A 19,802-nucleotide genomic window follows, 5' to 3' on the forward strand; every position below is an offset into this window, starting at 1 on the left:
GTGGCTTGGAACTCATGTTTCTTGTTAATAATGCTAACAGTGATGGTGGTATTGCTATTAATAATAGCAGCAGCCAGTGATATATTAGTGGTATACTGTGCCAGTGAAAGGTAAGCTATACATATATTTTGAATCCTTACCTACCTTCTGCAGGTTAGATGTTCTTGTTATTCTACTTTACAGATGAATAAGAGTCAAACAGCCCATTGGTGGCAGTACTGGGATGCAGACCCAGGTCAGCCTTTTCCTGCCAGACCACACTGCCTTGGTATGTAGATCACACACAATGATCAGCCCTGGTCTCCCACATAGGGCAATGAGAAGATTTACCAACCTCCTTGCATTGCTGCTGTTGATAACAGTAATAAATAAATACTAGATGTTCCTCCAAACCAGAGGCCATCTTCCAACATTTTATATGATGAGTGCATTAAATATAGTGAATGCAGGGAATCTATTATGAAAAGCTTTCACTCCTAGGCAAAATAACTAGTTGTACTGTTTAGAAAAATAAATAATGACATATTAACTTTTTTCTTAAAATAAAATCACTGTGAAAGGAAATTAATCTATCATAGAAAAATTATGGGTAGAATTTTTTTTGTCTTTCCGCATTTTTAAAAATTTTATTTTGAAATAAATTCAAACTTACAGGAACAGTTGCAAAAACAATACAAAACCCATACACAGAACTCTGGCATACCCTGACCACCCTCCCCTGATACCCCAATCCACCAACTTTAACATCCTCTTACACCACCATTTCTTTATTTTCCTCCCTCTCTCCCTCCCTCCCTCCTGAACATCCATCATCTATTGCTCTGTCTTCTGAACATATGAGAGCAAGCTGCACACCTCCTTGAATAAAAAATATAATTCACATATACATTTCCCATGAACAAGAACATTCTTTTATGCAATCCCATTAAACACAGCTAAGAAGTTCAAGAAATTCAACATTGATACAAAGCTTATATTCTGTATTTCCTTTTATTTTTCTTATGTCCCCACTCTGTCCCTTTGAGTCTCATCTTATCCATCCTCAGATCCCATCCAGACTCATCCTTGACATTTAATTGTCATTGCCTATTTAGACTTTTTCTTTTTTTTACAATTGTGGAAACATATATGGCCTAATCTTCCCATTCCACCCACTTCCTAACATTCCATTGGTGGGATTAATCACATTTAGAATGTTGTACTGCTATCACCATCCCACCATCCATTAGTAGAAATTTCTCTTCACCCCAAACAGCAACCTACACTCATTTCTTAACTCCCCATTGCCCCTTCCCCCACTTCTCATAACCCATACTCTACTTTTCATCTCTATGGTCATATTCTCTGATAATTTCTTTGTGTTTACTGTGGGGCTTAAATTTAACCTCTTAAATCCATAACAATATTGTTTTTCTTTGATACCAACTTGAATTCAATAGGACACATAAGCTATGTTCCTATATTCCTCCATTCCCCCACCTTTATATAGTTCTTGTCAAAAATTACATATTTTACATTGAGTTCAAAACCACTGATTTGTCATTAGAGTTTATGTATTTTATATCCTGTAGGAAGTAAATAGTGGAGTTACAAATAAAAAATTATTGACTTCTATTTGTATTCCATTGTGGTCAAAGAATGTGCTTTGAATATATTCAGTTGTTTTTGTTTTGTTTTTTAATTTATTGAGGCTCATTTTATGTCCAAGCATGTGGTCTATTCTGGAGAAAGATCCATGATCACTAGCGAAAAATGTGTGTCCTGGTGATTTGGGATGTAAGGTTCTATACATGTCTGTTAAAATTCTCTATATCTCTCTCTTCTTTCTTTGTTTGTTGGTAGGGCTCCCTTTACTATCTAAGTAGAGCAGGTCTTTTATTAGCAAAATCTCTCAGCATTTGTTTGTCTGTGAAAAATTTAAGCTGTCCCTCAAATTTGAAGGAGAGTTTTGCTGTATAAGGTATTCTTGGTTGGAAATTTTTCTCTCTCAGAATTTTAAATATGTCATGCCACTGCCTTCTCACCTCCATGGTGACCACTGAGTAGTTACTACTTAGTCTTATGTTGTTTCCTTTCTATGTGGTGAATTGCTTTTCTCTTGCTGCTTTCAGACCTTGCTCCTTCTCTTCAGTATTTGACAGTTTGCTCATAATATGTCTTGGGGTGGGTTTATTTGGATTTATTCTATTTGGATTTTGCTGGGCATTTATGCTTTGTGTATTTATATTGTGTAGAAGGTTGGGGAAGTTTTCCCCAACAATTTCTTTTAATACTCATTCTAGAACTTTACCCTTTTCTTCCCCTTCTGGAACACCAATGAGTCTTAAATTTGGATGTTTTATTTTATCTATCATATCCCTGAGATCCATTTTGATTTTTTTGATTTTTTTCCCCATTCTTTCGTTTGTTCTTTCATTTTCCATTCTGCGGTCATCAAGGACACTGAGTCATTTTTCAATTTCCTCTAATCTTGTATTATGAGTATCCATATTCTTTTTAATTTGGCTAACAGTTACTTTTATTTCCATAAGATCTTCTATTTTCTTATTTACTCTTGCAATTTCTTCTTTATGCTCTTCTAGGGTCTTCTTTATGTCCTTTATATCCTGTGCCATGCTCTTCTTCATGTCCTTTATGTCTTGTGCCATGCTCTCATTGTGTGATTTTATGTCTTTGATTAATTGCACCCAATACTGTGTCTCTTCTATCTTTTGATTTGGGTGTTTGGGTTTGGGTTCTCCATATCATCTAGTTTTATCATACGCTTTAAGATTTTCTGTTGTTTTTGGCCTATAGGCATTTGCTTTACTTGAGATGGTTATTTCTGGATATAAAAAAATACCAATCTCTAAACTTTCTCTAACTAGCCAGCAGATGGCATCTGTAAGTCCCCTATTCCCTTGAAGTCCATTCTCCCTTTGTCTTTGTGGTGTGTGGGGATCTGATTCTTGTGGGGTTCAATTGGTGTGCTAAGTTTGGGTGTGTTGTTGGTGCTGTCTGCCCTGAATGTGTGGCATGTGTCTGAGTGGCAGGGCACCTTTAATAATCAAACCTCCTAGGTGTTCCCAGAGATTTAAGGCTGTTAGAAGAGGCTAAGCCTTCATTTCAGTCTTGCCACAGATTGTCTCTGCTGCTGACCCACAAGTCCTTGGTATTGGTGTAGGGTCCCTGGGTTTTCTGAGCAGGTCCCCTATCCCTGCCATACTCTTCCAGAACTTCTGCTGAGGGAAGGCTGTGCCATGTCACAAGTGTGCACCAGCCTCCAGGGAAGCCCTGGGCCACTGGGCCATGCAGGGGTTTTCCCAGCCTGCTTTAAAGATGGTTGAATGGAACATGTTAATTTCCCCCTTTTTGCACAGCTCTGCCTTCCTAGCTGTGGGACAGTTAGCTGTGAGTGCACTAAAGATGTCCATGGCCAATATTGTGGCATGTGTGTGGTGCTGTGGGAAAGACTCCCCATCACATTGGGTTTCTTGGCATGGCTCTGGGCTGTGGGTCTGGCCCTGGGTGGGAGCATCCCTAGACTACTGGGGAGATGTCTGAAAGGGGCACAGTTTCTTTCTCCTTTGGGATCCCCTCTGCCCCACTGTCCCTGAGACAATCAGCAGTGGGTGTGCAGAGGGCAATCCTCCATGCCAGACACCCTGAGGCATTGGCTATAGTCTGCTCCTGCAGTGCTTCACTGCACAGTTCTCACTGCCATATCTGCAGCAACTTCTGGGTTTTTTTTTTTAAAGAACTAGTCCATCTCCAAATGCCAACCTGTGGTTTCCCAACACTGCAGCATAGCCCTGGGACTTTCAGCTGGCCTACTCACTCATTTCAGAATGCAGACTCCCAGTTTCACCAAATGCATCTTCCTGTGGATTTAGCAGAACTTGTCTGGCTGGTGCATTGCTGGAACTGGTGTTCTGGGTCACTTTCTGGCTTTTATGTAGTATTTTTCATAGAGGTGTTTTATTTTGCCCTGTCTCACCTAGCCACCATCTTAGGTTCCTCCTGGGTAGAATATTTTAAGATTCTGTTACTGCATATTTGGATTACCAATATGCAGGTTGGTACTTTTTAATTCATGTTTTTCCAGGACTTACAGAAAGTACCAACACTGGATGAAGCAGTAGAACTTTGAAGAAAGCAGTGCCTTAGTGTGACTTTTCTTCAACATTTGCCCCTCTTTCAAATAGTTAAGAGTCAAATCATTGCTTATATTTAGGACAGAATAATTTCACTGTTTATAGGAATGGTGGGTCAACTACATGGAAATTCATAAGCATTTTAAATTCAATAAGGTAAAAGATAGAAGGCATAATAATTTGTCTTTACCAATATTGTTTTTTACTGTATTCATCATAAAAATTGCTACCAGTAAACAATATATGTTTCTGTGAAAAATCATCAGGTCATGTATAAATGAATTCAACACTAAAGAATACTTTAGCTACATATTAAATTATACATGCACTGAAACATTGAAAATGATCTTGCAATTTCTTTGAGGAACCAGCAACCCCTACTATTGGTATATACATGCTCAAGTAATGAATAATTTTCCTAATTTACATGTTTATGCTTTGTTACTAATTGAAACAGAGAATAAAGGAATGTGAAAGTCATTTATCAGGTTTAGTGCAACTTTAAAAATCTTAGTTTCCACTGTACTGCCAGCTGGATGTTCATGTATAGACCATTACAATCTCACATTTAGTTATACACCTTAGCTCAAAAAGAACATCAGAAAAAAAAGTTGGATTCTTTAAATAAAGAGACTATTGTATAATCACTTTTATTAAATTTAAGCCTGCTCAGAGTAGAATTATTCCAATTTTCTCAGCACAATGTGGAATAAAAGGATTGTAATTTACATAAAGATATAGCAATTCCTTTATAAGGTATTGAAAAACCCATATAATACAATTAACTAAAATATACCTATGTAGTTGTGAAACTGCACTATTAATTTCATTATTTAGGCATTGTCAGTTCAATGAAGTTATGCATGCAGCTAACATTTTCATTGTATATTTAAGAAATCCCTTCTGATATGTGACCCTGTTTTACTTAGGCACTTAATAATGAAATACCTCCTTATGTACCTTTAATTGAAACTGTAGCAATAGCAACTAAATACTTACTAGTTTTAGATATTGATTTTATTTTTTGCATCAGTGAAGGAAAATATATTGCATTCATTATTATGACAAGTTCAAAGAAATAATTTAGTCTAAGAGATGAAAGTCACTTGGAAGTCATAGATTAACCATCACTTTACAGTTGGAAGAAATGGAATCTGCATATGTTCATATATTTTGTTAATGGCAGGGGGGACAATGACATTAAGCTCTTGTCATTTACAGTAGATTCTTTTCCTAATTTAAGGCACAGATTCTGTTGAGGAAAACTTAAATCAATCTTTAATATTTGGGGAAGATTTTATGTCTTTAAGAAGAATACTTAAATTATTCTTTTATTTTATTTTCTTCCAGCTGAAGATCTGTAAATTTTTTATCCTAAAACAATTAAAGGTTAGTAAGAGTTGGAATGTGGATCTCACCAGCCTGTCTGTCTTAACTGATAATATTTTCTGGAAAAATATTTCTTGTTATTATGAAATTGAAAACTGTGAAGGTATGTTTTAAATAATTGTACAGCAAAATAATTTATTCATTTTTCACTGATATTTTCCATGGAAAGTCTACATTTTCATAAGATGTATGATGTTCTATGGAGGGCATTTGTAAGAGTTCTTTCTTTTCAAGACTATATATGGGATAACTTATCAGCTATTGGGGAGGCAGAGAGTGGAAAGAAATGATAGAATCTACACCCTCAAACACTATAATAAGGGTTAAAATTTATCAGTACATCATTAATCATTTTGTATATGGTATATAATGACAGCATAGCTTTGCTGCTGGTTGTTTTGGACAAGGTGTTCTTGTGAAACTGCAAAGAAATGTCAGGGTGGAGCATCTTCTGAAGAAGGAAGATGCACAGCATAGGATCCCTACCTGTGATTTTCACTGGTGCCCTTCCCCAGTGTGACTTTCAGAACCCCTGACTATTGACTTTGTGACTCCTTCAGGCTACCATATTTGGACCAAAGGCTGACTTCTCATTGACACATCTGGTTTTGTTTTCCTGGTGATAGGAAAATATAGTGACACTAGTAGCTAAGTTCAAAGATAGTTTTACTTTGTCATAACATTAGCTACAATATGAAAATGTGCCAGAAATTTATCTGTCTTGTTTTAAGCATCCAAGTTGAGAAACTCACAGACATAAACTTAAGAATACACTCTTGAAGGCGGGGCAAGATGGCAGACTGGTGAGCTGTAAGTTTTAGTTACTCCTCCAGGAAAGTAGGTAAAAAGCCAGGAACTGCGTGGACTGGACACCACAGAGCAATCTGTCTTTGGGCATACTTCATAAAACACACATGAAAACGTGGAACTGCTGAGATCAGCGAAATCTGTAAGTTTTTGCGGCCAGGGGACCCGCGCTCCTCCCTGCCAGGCTCAGTCCCGGGGGAGGAGGGGCTGTCAGCTCCGGGAAGGAGAAGGGAGAACTGCAGTGGCTGCTCTTATCGGAAACTCATTCTACTGATTCAAACTCCAACCATAGATAGACTGAGACCAGACACCAGAGACTCTGAGAGCAGCCAGCCCAGCAGAGAGGAGACAGGCATAGAAAAAAAACAACACGAAAAACTCCAAAATAAAAGCAGAGGATTTTTGGAGTTCTGGTGATCACAGAAAGGGGAAGGGCAGAGCTCAGGCCTTGAGGCACATATGCAAATCCCGAAGCAAAGCTGATCTCTCTGCCCTGTGGACCTTTCCTTAATGGCCCTGGTTGCTTTCTCTATTAGCATTTCAATAACCCATTAGATCTCTGAGGAGGGCCGTTTTTTTTTTTTTTTTTTTTAAATCCTTTTTTCTTTTTCTAAAACAATTACTCTAAGAAGCCCAAGACAGAAAGCTACAAAGAATTGCAATTTGGGCATGTCAAGTCAAGAGCAGAACTAAGAGAGCTCTGAGACAAAAGGCAATAATCCAGTGGCTGAGAAAATTCACTAAACAACACAACTTCCCAAGAAAAGGGGGGTGTCCGCTCACAGCCACCATCCTGGTGGACAGGAAACACTCCTGCGCATCGCCAGCCCCATAGCCCAGAGCTGCCCCAGACAACCCAGTGTGACGGAAGTGCTTCAAATAACAGGCACACACCACAAAACTGGGCGTGGACATTAGCCTTCCCTGCAACCTCAGCTGAATGTCCCAGAGCTGGGAAGGGGGAGCAGTGTGAATTAACAAAGCCCCATTCAGCCATCATTTCAGCAGACTGGGAGACTCCCTACACAGCCCAACAGCCCAGAACTGCCCGGGGGAGACGGCACTCACCTGTGACATAGCACAGTCATCCCTCAACAGAGGACCCGGGGTGCACAGCCTGGAAGAGGGGCCCACTTGCAAGTCTCAGGAGCCATACGCCAATACCAAAGACTTGTGGGTCAGTGGCAGAGACAAACTGTGGCAGGACTGAACTGAAGGATTAGACTATTGCAGCAGCTTTAAAACTCTACGATCATCAGGGAGATTTGATTGTTAGGGCCACCCCCCCTCCCCGACTGCCCAGAAACACGCCCCACATACAGGGTAGGCAACACCAACTACACACGCAAGCTTGGTACACCAATTGGGCCCCACAAGACTCACTCCCCCACTCACCAAAAAGGCTAAGCAGGGGAGATCTGGCTTGTGGAGAACAGGTGGCTCGTGGACGCCACCTGCTGGTTAGTTAGAGAAAGTGTACTCCACGAAGCTGTAGATCTGATAAATTAGAGATAAGTACTTCAATAGGTCTACAAACCCTAAAAGAACCCTATCAAGTTCAGCAAATGCCACGAGGCCAAAAACAACAGAAAATTATAAAGCATATGAAAAAACAAGACGATATGGATAACCCAAGCCCAAGCACCCAAATCAAAAGACCAGAAGAGACACAGCACCTAGAGCAGCTACTCAAAGAACTAAAGATGAACAATGAGACCATAGTACGGGATATGAAGGAAATCAAGAAGACCCTAGAAGAGCATAAAGAAGACATTGCAAGACTAAATAAAAAAATGGATGATCTTATGGAAAGTAAAGAAACTGTTGACCAAATTAAAAAGATTCTGGACACTCATAGTACAAGACTAGAGGAAGTTGAACAACGAATCAGTGACCTGGAAGATGACAGAATGGAAAATGAAAGCATAAAAGAAAGAATGGGGAGAAAAATTGAAAAACTCGAAATGGACCTCAGGGATATGATAGATAATATGAAACGTCCGAATATAAGACTCATTGGTGTCCCAGAAGGGGAAGAAAAGGGTAAAGGTCTAGGAAGAGTATTCAAAGAAATTGTTGGGGAAAACTTCCCAAATCTTCTAAACAACATAAATACACAAATCATAAATGCTCAGCGAACTCCAAATAGAATAAATCCAAAAAAACCCACTCTGAGACATATACTGATCACACTGTCAAACATAGAAGAGAAGGAGCAAGTTCTGAAAGCAGCAAGAGAAAAGCAATTCACCACATACAAAGGAAACAGCATAAGACTAAGTAGTGACTACTCAGCAGCCACCATGGAGGCAAGAAGGCAGTGGCACAATATATTTAAAATTGTGAGTGAGAGGAACTTCCAGCCAAGAATACTTTATCCAGCAAAGCTCTCCTTCAAATTTGAGGGAGAGCTTAAATTTTTCACAGACAAAGAAATGCTGAGAGAATTTGCTAACAAGAGACCTGCCCTACTGGAGATACTAAAGCGAGCCCTACAGACAGAGAAACAAAGGCAGGACAGAGAGACTTGGAGAAAGGTTCAGTACTAAAGAGATTCGGTATGGGTACAATAAAGGATATTAATAGAGAGAGGGAAAAATATGGCAAACATAAACCAAAGGATAAGATGGCCGATTCAAGAAATGCCTTCACGGTTTTAACGTTGAATGTAAATGGATTAAACTCCCCAATTAAAATATGTAGATTCGCAGAATGGATCAAAGAAAATGAACCATCAATATGTTGCATACAAGAGACTCATCTTAGACACAGGGACACAAAGAAACTGAAAGTGAAAGGATGGAAAAAAATATTTCATGCAAGCTACAGCCAAAAGAAAGCAGGTGTAGCAATATTAATCTCAGATAAAATAGACTTCAAATGCAGGGATGTTTTGAGAGACAAAGAAGGCCACTACATACTAATAAAAGGGGCAATTCAGCAAGAAGAAATAACAATCGTAAATGTCTATGCACCCAATCAAGGTGCCACAAAATACATGAGAGAAACACTGGCAAAACTAAAGGAAGCAATTGAAGTTTCCACAATAATTGTGGGGGACTTCAACACATCACTCTCTCCTATAGATAGATCAACCAGACAGAAGACCAATAAGGAAATTGAAAACCTAAACAATTTGATAAATGAAATAGATTTAACAGACATATACAGGACATTACCTCCCAAATCACCAGGATACACATACTTTTCTAGTGCTCACGGAACTTTCTCCAGAATAGATCATATGCTGGGACATAAAACAAGCCTCAATAAATTTAAAAAGATTGAAATTATTCAAAGCACATTCTCTGACCACAATGGAATACAATTAGAAGTCAATAACCATCAGAGACTTAGAAAATTCACAAATACCTGGAGGTTAAACAACACACTCCTAAACAATCAGTGGGTTAAAGAAGAAATAGCAAGAGAAATTGCTAAATATATAGAGACGAATGAAAATGAGAACACAACATACCAAAACCTATGGGATGCAGCAAAAGCAGTGCTAAGGGGGAAATTTATAGCACTAAACGCATATATTAAAAAGGAAGAAAGAGCCAAAATCAAAGAACTAATGGATCAACTGAAGAAGCTAGAAAATGAACAGCAAACCAATCCTAAACCAAGTAGAAGAAAAGAAATAACAAGGATTAAAGCAGAAATAAATGACATAGAGAACAAAAAAAGAATAGAGAGGATAAATATCACCAAAAGTTGGTTCTTTGAGAAGATCAACAAGATTGACAAGCCCCTAGCTAGACTGACAAAATCAAAAAGAGAGAAGACCCATATAAACAAAATAATGAATGAAAAAGGTGACATAACTGCAGATCCTGAAGAAATTAAAAAAATTATAAGAGGATATTATGAACAACTGTATGGCAACAAACTGGATAATGTAGAAGAAATGGACAATTTCCTGGAAACATATGAACAACCTAGACTCACCAGAGAAGAAATAGAAGACCTCAACCAACCCATCACAAGCAAAGAGATCCAATCAGTCATCAAAAATCTTCCCACAAATAAATGCCCAGGGCCAGATGGCTTCACAGGGGAATTCTACCAAACTTTCCAGAAAGAACTGACACCAATCTTACTCAAACTCTTTCAAAACATTGAAAAAAATGGAACACTACCTAACTCATTTTATGAAGCTAACATCAATCTAATACCAAAACCAGGCAAAGATTCTACAAAAAAGGAAAACTACAGGCCAATCTCCCTAATGAATATAGATGCAAAAATCCTCAACAAAATACTTGCAAATCGAATCCAAAGACACATTAAAAAAATCATACACCATGACCAAGTGGGGTTCATTCCAGGCATGCAAGGATGGTTCAACATAAGAAAAACAATCAATGTATTACAACACATTAAAAACTCGAAAGGGAAAAATCAATTGATCATCTCAATAGATGCTGAAAAAGCATTTGACAAAATCCAACATCCCTTTTTGATAAAAACACTTCAAAAGGTAGGAATTGAAGAAAACTTCCTCAACATGATAAAGAGCATATATGAAAAACCCACAGCCAGCATAGTACTCAATGGTGAGAGACTGAAAGCCTTCCCTCTAAGATCAGGAACAAGACAAGGATGCCCGCTGTCACCACTGTTATTCAACATTGTGCTGGAAGTGCTAGCCAGGGCAATCCGGCAAGACAAAGAAATAAAAGGCATCCAAATTGGAAAAGAAGAAGTAAAACTGTCATTGTTTGCAGATGATATGATCTTATATCTAGAAAACCCTGAGAAATCAACGATACACCTACTAGAGCTAATAAACAAATTTAGCAAAGTAGCGGGATACAAGATTAATGCACATAAGTCAGTAATGTTTCTATATGCTAGAAATGAACAAACTGAAGAGACACTCAAGAAAAAGATACCATTTTCAATAGCAACTAAAAAAATCAAGTACCTAGGAATAAACTTAACCAAAGATGTAAAAGACCTATACAAAGAAAACTACATAACTCTACTAAAAGAAATAGAAGGGGACCTTAAAAGATGGAAAAATATTCCATGTTCATGGATAGGAAGGCTAAATGTCATTAAGATGTCAATTCTACCCAAACTCATCTACAGATTCAATGCAATCCCAATCAAAATTCCAACAACCTACTTTGCAGACTTGGAAAAGCTAGTTATCAAATTTATTTGGAAAGGGAAGATGCCTCGAATTGCTAAAGACACTCTAAAAAAGAAAAACGAAGTGGGAGGACTTACACTCCCTGTGTTTGAAGCTTATTATAAAGCCACAGTTGCCAAAACAGCATGGTACTGGCACAAAGATAGACATATAGATCAATGGAATCGAATTGAGAATTCAGAGTTAGACCCTCAGATCTATGGCCGACTGATCTTTGATAAGGCCCCCAAAGTCACCGAACTGAGCCATAATGGTCTTTTCAACAAATGGGGCTGGGAGAGTTGGATATCCATATCCAAAAGAATGAAAGAGGACCCCTACCTCACACCCTACACAAAAATTAACTCAAAATGGACCAAAGATCTCAATATAAAAGAAAGTACCATAAAACTCCTACAAGGTAATGTAGGAAAACATCTTCAAGACCTTGTATTAGGAGGCCACTTCCTAGACTTTACACCCAAAGCACAAGCAACAAAAGAGAAAATAGTTAAATGGGAACTCCTCAAGCTTAGAAGTTTCTGCACCTCAAAGGAATTTCTCAAAAAGGTAAAGAGGCAGCCAACTCAATGGGAAAAAATTTTTGGAAACCATGTATCTGACAAAAGACTGATATCTTGCATATGCTAAGAAATCCTACAACTCAATGACTATAGTACAGACAGCCCAATTATAAAATGGGCAAAAGATATGAAAAGACAGTTCTCTGAAGAGGAAATACAAATGGCCAAGAAACACATGAAAAAATGTTCAGCTTCACTAGCTATTAGAGAGATGCAAATTAAGACCACAATGAGATACCATCTAACACCGGTTAGAATGGCTGCCATTAAACAAACAGGAAACTACAAATGCTGGAGGGGATGTGGAGAAATTGGAACTCTTATTCATTGTTGGTGGGACTGTATAATGGTTCAGCCACTCTGGAAGTCAGTCTGGCAGTTCCTTAGAAAACTAGATATAGAGCTACCATTCGATCCAGCGATTGCACTTCTCGGTATATACCCGGAAGATCGGAAAGCAGTGACACGAACAGATATCTGCACGCCAATGTTCATAGCAGCATTATTCACAATTGCCAAGAGATGGAAACAACCCAAATGTCCTTCAACAGATGAGTGGATAAATAAAATGTGGTATATACACACGATGGAATACTACGCGGCAGTAAGAAGGAACGATCTGGTGAAACATATGACAACATGGATGAACCCTGAAGACATAATGTTGAGTGAAATAAGCCAGGCACAAAAAGAGAAATATTATATGCTACCACTAATGTGAACTTTGAAAAATGTAAAACAAATGGTTTATAATGTAGAATGTAGGGGAACTGGCAGTAGAGAGAAACTAAGGAAGGGGGAACAATAATCCAAGAAGAACAGATAAGCTATTTAACGTTCTGGGGATGCCCAGAAATGGCTATGGTCTGTTAATTTCTGATGGATGTAGTAGGAACAAGTTCACTGAAATGTTGCTATATTATGTAACTTTCTTGGGGTAAAGTAGGAACATGTTGGAAGTTAAGCAGTTATCTTAGGTTAGTTGTCTTTTTCTTACTCCCTTGTTATGGTCTCTTTGAAATGTTCTTTTATTGTATGTTTGTTTTCTTTTTAACTTTTTTTTTTTTCATACAGTTGATTTAAAAAAGAAGGGTAAGTTAAAAAAAAAAAAAAAGAAAAAAGACAAACAAGGAAAAAAAAAAAAAAGATGTAGTGCCCCCTTGAGGAGCCTGTGGAGAATGCAGGGGTATTCGCCTACCCCACCTCCATGGTTGCTAACATGACCACAGACATAGGGGACTGGTGGTTTGATGGGTTGAGCCCTCTACCATAAGTTTTACCCTTGGGAAGACGGTTGCTGCCAAGGAGAGGCTAGGCCTCCCTGTATTTGTGCCTAAGAGTCTCCTCCTGAATCCCTCTTTGTTGCTCAGATGTGGCTCTCTCTCTCTGGCTAAGCCAACTTGAAAGGTGAAATCACTGCCCTCCCCCCTACGTGGGATCAGACACCCAGGGAAGTGAATCTCCTTGGCAACGTGGAATATGACTCCCAGGGAGGAAAGTAGACCCGGCATCGTGGGATGGAGAACATCTTCTTGACCAAAAGGGGGATGTGAAAGGAAATGAAATAAGCTTCAGTGGCAGAGAGATTCCAAAACGAGCCGAGAGATCACTCTGGTGGGCACTCTTACGCACACTTTAGACAACCCTTTTTAGGTTCTAAAGAATTGGGGTGGCTGGTGGTGGATACCTGAAACTATTAAACTACAACCCAGAACCCATGAATCTCGAAGACAGTTGTATAAAAATGTAGCTTATGAGGGGTGACAATGGGATTGGGAAAGCCATAAGGACCACACTCCACTTTGTCTAGTTTATGGATGGATGTGTAGAAAAGTAGGGGAAGGAAACAAACAGACAAAGGTACCCAGTGTTCTTTTTTACTTCAATTGCTCTTTTTCACTCTAATTATTATTCTTGTTATTTTTGTGTGTGTGCTAATGAAGGTGTCAGGGATTGATTTAGGTGATGAATGTACAACTATGTAATGGTACTGTGAACAATCGAAAGTACAATTTGTTTTGTATGACTGCGTGGTATGTGAATATATCTCAATAAAATGATGATAAAAAAAAGAATACACTCTTAAAACATGAAATATGACTGTCACTGAGGTTTTAATTGTTAGTTTGAATACTTTATCTCCTTCTACAAAGTGTTGGCATTGAGCAACACTTTGATGGAGAGATATCATAAGTTGTGGAATACAGTCTTAACATTATCAGAGGGTTGTGATTCTGTAGGACCCATGTCTGTTAGGAAAACTTCCAGACCATTTCTTATAGAGAAAGAAGCATTACATAGAGGTGCTGACAAATTTTTAGGAGTTGATCTCATCTGGGACAAAAAGAGATTATCAAGCCAATCTGTGTTTCAAAAATAAATCTTGTCTTTATAAATTTTGTCTTCCAAGGGGTTACTCCTGCTCATTAGCTTACATACCCACATGGCCCTGCCCTCTTTGCTTTATGTTTTGTTGTTGATTTTGTTTGTTTTGTTTTAAGTGAGTACTTGAGAAAGTGAGCCACCAATGATTCAACACTGCTCTTACAGGTGTTGTGCTCTGCCCTTCACAAGGAATTTCCTATCTGCTTTTCAAAACAGCCTTATTCATTGTATTTTCAATCTCATCTTAAATCACATAGGGAGTTTATGGTATATAAGGGAATTGAACCCAAATATGTCTGCTTCCATAGCCAGAATATATGGCATCTTTTAACATCTTTACCCTATTTTCCACATAAAGTAAAATTTTGCTAAAGCTTATATGCAGAAACCAGCTTGAATTTAAGTAGATCTCAGTGTGTTGTGATTAACAGATTAGATCTGGCTATATATGTGGAAAATTTTCATTTGGGAGTTAAATAAAATATATAAAGATCCTTTTGAGTCTCAACCACTCAATGATGTAGAAGTATATGAATTTATTTTATTAATACTGATGTTTAAGTTTAAATCTGGAAAAATTTTGTAAATGTTACAGTTTGTTTTTCCTTTTCTTTGATCTATAGAAAAATAGGCCTATTTCTCTTGTGGGTCAAAATAAACACTTATCTTTTTCTGATTACATAGATTACTTCTTTACTCATTTTCTCAAATGCATTCAACCTAAGTTGGAATGAAATTCTACTTTAGTAACTCATATACAGGTTTTACATTTGTGACAATGTGTGGAATATAATTTGATTTAAACATCCTGATTTGCAACAGTTCTATTGATGTATTATTTATTTTGCAATAAATGATTAAAATGTTTAATTTGTTGTTCCAGAAACACTTGTATCATGATGGTAAATTATAATTAGATGTTGGTGTTTAAATATTGTATTTCTGAATTCTACCAAGGATCAAATCAAGAAATACACAAATAAGTGCTCATCCCTGTGAAATCTGAGGTTATAGAAGATTATGAAGGAGATATATGGGAAGAACTACCTTTTTCACAGCAGGTGTTTATAGAAAAACTTTGCTTGTTTGTGATATTTATATATTCATATCTATAAATAACTGAGTATATTGGACTGGATTTATTGTTGTATATATTGAACATATAGGATTACCAAAGTTCATGTTGGAAGATAAATTTTAATGAAAATTTTAGTCAATTTACTTTATTCATATTTGATTAACATGATTTTAAAAATATTTATGTATCTTCTTTAAACCCCTTTCCTTCACTTCTCACATGTAGATATGTCTTTTTTTATCTTTCTATAATTGATGTGACACAATTTACAGTATAATTAATAGAATGGAGGGCTGAAGTATGGTGGTAGCCAAAATATAGAAAATTAAAGACTGCATATGAGGTGAATCAACTATGTGGATCCTGAAATTACTAAAAATGATGAGAAAAGCAGTAATAAGGATAAAGTGAACAAGTTGTATCAACTCAGTGAAAGAGTAAGAAGGTGGGTGACTACAAGAGGAAGAGTTGTTGTGGTTGACACAGAAATAAGGCTTATGAAGCATATTTATACCAAAACTTACCCATTCTTTATCTGAAATTCAAATTTGCCTGTCTGTCCTGTATTTTTGTTTGCTAAATCTAACAATCCTACACTGAAGACATTTGTTTCATTGAAGCAGAAGTGGGAAGTGGTCTTGCAGCTGCAAGGAGGAGCTAAGAGGGTACTAAACAGCCTCTGTCCAACAGTATGAGAGTAATTACAAGCAAAATTAACCACTACTTGAGGAGGAAGCAAAAGAAACAGACAAGGTCCTCAAGGGAGGGTCAGGTGGTAGAGAAAGTTTGTGAAGGAAATATTCATAGGAAAGTGTGGATGAAAGGAATTGCTGATGGTAGTCCATGAGTCCCAGAAGACACAGTGAAAGGGTTTAGTGGGGTCATACAGGTTGACTCATATGCTAATGATGGGTGGTGACATTAGAACTGTATTGTTTAGCTGAAGAAAAAGATAAACAGGGATGTCTGGCCTGATGCAACTAGTACTTAGGGCTATTTTTGTAATCCAAATATTAACCTTAATTCTTGAGTTTACTCTTTTAGGCAGTTAATGGTAAGGAGGTAGAGATTCTGGTATGTGTATGGTGGTGAGAGCTGTGGACATTGGTGGTCTCACAAGATGCTCTAATGCCTTTAATCTATTTTTCTAAGGCCATGTGAAGGGGAACTGGGGCAGTCTTACCAGGAGCAAGACTTCCTATGGGCTCCACTTTCAGTCTTTGCCTAAGGCAGCTGGAAGAGAGTAAAGATGATCCTATTAATTGCTTATATGGCAGAGATGGCAAAACAAATCAATGCAAAAAATAACAAGTCATCTTGCAATGAAATTTATTTTAAAAATATCTATGTTTTAAAAATGAATGTCTAGCTCTAAGTAACACCATAGAACCAAGTTAATACTAAGTGAATAAAAATCTAAATTTTAAAAGCAAAAGTCGTACTTGTAAAAGAAAATATAAGAAAATATCTCTATGACTGCAAAAAAAGAGAATGAGCATGTACGTAAATGTACAAAACTTTAATCTGATAAGAAAAAAAGCACCCAATCTGACATTATAATTAATAACTATAGCACAAAAACATTAGAAGATATTTAAAATGTATATAACCAGTGAAGGTTAAATATAAGGAATTAAATATAAAGAACTCCTACAACTCATAAGAAAAACATGAAAGAGTTGAAAAAGAGGCAAAGAATATAAGCAGTTAAGAGAAGATAAGATGTAGGATTTCCTCTCACCCAAAAAAAACTGTGAAGAGATATTTAACTTCATTTTTAATCAAGGAAATGAAAATTGAATAATTAGATATTATTCAACTCCCTTCATTTTGATAAAATTTACAATAATGAGTGATGCCAAAGAATTGCCAAAGATGTGAGGTAATGGAAACCCTCATACTGTGCTGGTGGGACTATAAGTTGATAAAATCAAGTGAAGTTCAAGATGTGTTTTCCTTATCATCTGTAATTCAACTGGAGAAAAATTGTGGAACATTCATACAATGAAATACTCTACAGCAATTAAAAACTGAACAGTGAATATATATATATGTGTGTGTGTATATATATATGTGGGTATTTTAACATGTATGAATCTCAGAAACAAATTGTTAATGCAACCAAATAAGTTGGAGGATGACACATCTGTCTTGATGTCATATATGTAAAGTTTATGCAGTAAAGATATCCATTGATTTCAAATACACCTGCAATGCTTAATTTCTTTAAAATAAATTAAATCTAAAGCAAGTCTGGGAAAAATAACATTTTATCATTTGAGAGATCATTCCCCTGATCAATGATTTTAAATATCAACATTTTCCTACCAAAACTCAAATTTATATCTCTGCTATGTATAAATTTTTGCTATAAATTAAAAAAAATTGTATTGAGATCACTCCTCTGAGCTCCTAACTCTAATCAAATGTCTCATAGACATCTCAAATTCAATGTGTACATTGCCAAACTCCTGATCTTCTTTCTCCTAAAGTCCGTTTCCCCTGTCCTCATTTTCCTTCCAGTTTCTCAGAACACAATTTTTAGAACAATCCTTGTCTCTTCTTTTATCTCTCATACTATATCCAGTCTGTGAGGCAAATTTATTTGTCTTCTTTTAAAATTTTTCTAGAGTGTAACCTTATCCCCTGAATGTCCTACACATCCTGTACAATCTACCATCATCTTTCCATTACTGAAGTTGCCCATTAACCGGCCTCCCTGCTTCTCCTCTTTATGCTGTCAGTCTGTTCTGAACACCACAGCCAGAGTGAGCCTATGGGGGTGGGGGATTAGATTATTGTTCTCTTCTGCTCAAAACCTTCCAAGAGGTTTCAATCCACTCAGGCTGAAAGACTACAGGGCTCTACTGCTCTCTGCCCTCCTACAAACTCTCTTTTTCCTTTTTGGCCTCAATTCCTACATTCCACCCCTTGCTCACTTGCTCTGTCCATAAAGTCACTCTTCCAATTCAGGGCCTTTCCACTTGCTCTTTTACTTGCTCAGAATGTTCTCATTCAGATATCCTTTACCCCATTGTATGAATATTGTCTTCTTAACGTGGTCTTCCATGATTATCCTATTTAAAACTGTACTACCTCCTCTTCCCAGCTTTCTGTAGCCACTTTCTCTGCTTTATTTTTCTTCATCATTTTCTACCACCTGGTATGCTATATATTTTACCTTTACCATTTTTTTTGCTGTCTGTAATCCTTTGTCAGTATATGAACTCCACAGTAACAATGCTTTTCATCTTTCTTGTTCTTTAATGTAGCCTCAGCATCTAGAAGAGTACAGAGCATGTGGTAGGCATAGAATGGGTAACTCTGGGATAAATAATTAGTGGTTTTGTGGGTGTCACATCATTCTCTAATATTTTCTGTATACATGAAGTATTTCATACACACACACACAAACAAGCTAAAATAATTCAGAAGGGTTTCTCAACCTCAGAAATCTCATCCTACATATGTGGAGTCATGTACCCTTAGCTGTTATTTGATACCTAAATTCAATAGCATCTAGAAATAAATTATTAATATGAACATTTATTTTGGTAGATGTCATGATGCTGCAGCTATTCTTGCCTACATTTTGACCATTTCTTCATGAGATCCATTCAGTTTTCAAAACCAAGTTTTGTGCATTTATATTTATAAACATGAATGACAGAGATACTTTGAATAATTTCATGGTTTAGAGTAGGAACTTAAAAAGAAATCATATATATTTGATATGTATGCTTATTTTTCCCAGTGAGGACCCTGTTGTTACATCCCTTTCTAAGAGGAAAAATATGATGAACTCATACTCTGGCATTCTTCTGGACCTCTCAGTGATGATTTTGAAAGAACTAGATGTAACAGTGATGGTAAATATAACTAACATCTAATAAATATTTTCAGCATTATTAAATAATTACATCATTTGTATAAGAAAAGGAATGACTCATTTGAAAAGGTTAATGAAATCTAATTTAGACTCTCTCTTTCCTGCCAACTTGCAAATTTCCATCAACTTCCAGAAGAGGATGGGGAAAAGTTAGTTTCTATAGTATGAAAAATTGTACTTCATTTAAACTATTTGAGGAAAAAATACCCATTTCCTCCAGACAGGATCTTTAGCCTTTATTTTTCTTAGATGGCTACAACAAATTGCAGGTTATTATTAAACTTCCTTTAGCTTTTTGGTTGAAAATTCCTGTTATGTACTGTTATAGGACTCAATGCCTCTGATAATCATATTTTATTGTAATTGTTTGTTCAAATTAGTAAGTATATTAATTATT

The sequence above is a fragment of the Choloepus didactylus genome, chromosome 26, assembly GCF_015220235.1.
Source record: "Choloepus didactylus isolate mChoDid1 chromosome 26, mChoDid1.pri, whole genome shotgun sequence".
Taxonomy (NCBI): Eukaryota; Metazoa; Chordata; class Mammalia; order Pilosa; family Megalonychidae; genus Choloepus; species Choloepus didactylus.